We start from the raw sequence: 2685 nt of genomic DNA, 5'->3' as shown, positions 1-2685 counted from the left end.
TAATACATCTGTTTGTTGTCTACATCACCTGTCTTCGTCTTTTGTTGTTTTGGGAATTCTCCCCGTATATAACATATGTATATATAGGATGAGAGAGAGAGAGAGAGAGAGAGAGAGAGAGAGAGAGAGAGAGAGAGAGAGAGGCGATTGAGTGTGTGACTAAATAACTAGAATCACTATTTTCTTTTTTCTGACAAGAATAATATAGTGACAACTACAATATAATTATGACAATTGGAACGGTGGCATCTACAGTAATAGAAGGCAGAAACTAGTTTTTGTATTGGATTTTATCGTACATTGTAGAAGTCTATTAAATTTCTTTATTTTTACGCTTGTACTTCTACATGTGTTAATAATTAGTAAAGTTCATGACTGAGAAATAATATAGAAAGAGAGTCGAAAATAAAAATACAAATAAGAATAAATAGTTTTTTTTTTCTTATCAAAGTCTTGTTCGTAATTATTTAGTTCGATGTAAAATTTCAATGAACATTTAGTTTCATGTCAGGCAGGTGTACTTCACTTCAACTTCAGCCAAAGTGCACTCACTGGTAAATAATTTAAAATTCAAACTTGCATGATAACGATTTCTGTTTGGTTTGAATGAGCTAGGACAAGAGAATATTTATACCGTGCAAAGTTCACTGAAAATAAAGTAGTTACAAGATTTAAAATGATAGAGAGGAGTTTAGAGCTGAGGTGATAATTTCTGAATTTCTTTGAAATTAACAGAACGAATAAATGTGCATGCAGCTATCTCATACGATTAATGGACAATATTGGTGTCTAGGTCACGCCACTGAAAAGGTGATGAATTCCATCGTATTGGAGGTACCTTTCTTAATTGCTAGATTTTAACTAGAGTGTCACCCTTCGTATGACGTGTAGTGTTGGGAATAAATTTTTGCTTCTGTGGATAATATCATGTAATGATATACAGCTTCAATAATTGTAATTGTGATTTTTTCAGAATTAACAGTGCTTATGCAAAACTAATTAATCTCCAGTCGTATAATTTGTAATGTCGACGGTATGTTTCTGCAATAGATGGTATTGTTACACCTGCTTTTCATTGATAGTTAAACAGCATTAGTGTTATTGATAACATATACTTATTGCACATCTTTATTCCTTTATCTTTTAGTCATAGGGATGCGGCCATGCTGGAGTACCGACACGAATGGTTTTAGTCGAACTGATCGATCTCTGTACTTATTTTCAAGTCGGATACTTACTCTATTACTTACATTTTGCCGAGCAGCTAAGTTACGGTGACGTAAACAAACACTTGTTGCCAAGCGGTATGGTGGTGGTAGTGGTTTTCAAACATAGACACAAGGACACACACACACACACACACAAACAGACACACAGAGCGTATATATTTATAAAGATTGACTTCACAGGTGTGGTTCCATCTACCAAATTCACTTTGCAATCACAAACACGTGGTTACAAATTGAAAGTTTGATAGGAAAGGTTTCGAAAAATTAATTTGATTTAATTTAACTTGATAAATATTTTCCTATGGGAAATTTCTTCAATCAAGTTCAGTTTTAAAACTAACAAGTGATCTTAAGGGTATAAGCATTAGTTTCTTCTCCTCTCGGAAGTCTTTACGATTTGTCTTTCTTTTCTAATACACTTGGAAAAACGTATAGGCATCGAAACCATTTGCAATCATTTAAAAACAGATATGGTATTTGCTACGCAAAACAGAATCTAAGAAATTTTAAAGAAACAGTCCCATTGTGATTCTCATTTGAAGCCCAAACAATTAACTTATGTTTTTAATGCCTTGAAGAAAACAGAAACGCTATAAACAATCTCATTTTTTTTTTCAATGCTGAACAAGAAAGAAGGAAAGAAAACCGAGTCTTGCGTATATGCAAAATGTCTACGTTTTTAGGAGGAATTTTTACCTTTTCTTTTAATAAGACATGAAAAGAGAGGAAAAGCAATATTTGTTTGGTACAGTTATCATATATTAGATTTCAAATTGAAATACAATATTTAGTCTAAAAAAATAAAATGAAGAATTCTTATGAAAATATTTTGTTTGAACAAATTGAACAATGTTCCATAATGCGCATAATAGAAAAGAAATTAATTCAATCTCTTAATCTCTCACGAATATAAAGAAACGTACGGCATTATGCATATCACTTTACGCCAGATATTTAATTGTAAAAAGGTTTCATTCAATTTACTTTGTTGTTTTTTTCTTTCGCTATTGTTTCTTTTTTCCTTTACAGGTCTGAATTTCCATAAAAAGAAATTCGCTCATATATCTACACCTACAAACAGCTTTACATACGTTTGTTTTCCTCTATCAATATATCGTGTGTCTTGAAAATATATCTGTTCCGTCCGAAATATGGATTTATTTATCTGTTTTGCTGAGGTGGACAAACCTGAATTTATATCTTCTCTTTTGCAATATCTCTGGAATATATATATATATATATATATATATATATATATATATATATATATATATATGTGTGTGTGTGTGTGTGTATACGTATGCATGTATCTATCTATCTATATATATATATATATATATGCATGCGTATATATCCATAATATATGTGCATTTGTATTCACATTATATACATGTACATATTTCATCCATAATTCTGATTCCCCTGCCAAATTGATATGTACATAATAGCATGTATT

This window comes from Octopus bimaculoides, chromosome 11, assembly GCF_001194135.2.
Source record: "Octopus bimaculoides isolate UCB-OBI-ISO-001 chromosome 11, ASM119413v2, whole genome shotgun sequence".
In the NCBI taxonomy this organism is placed as follows: Eukaryota; Metazoa; Mollusca; class Cephalopoda; order Octopoda; family Octopodidae; genus Octopus; species Octopus bimaculoides.
Note: the sequence above shows the minus strand (reverse complement) of the source record.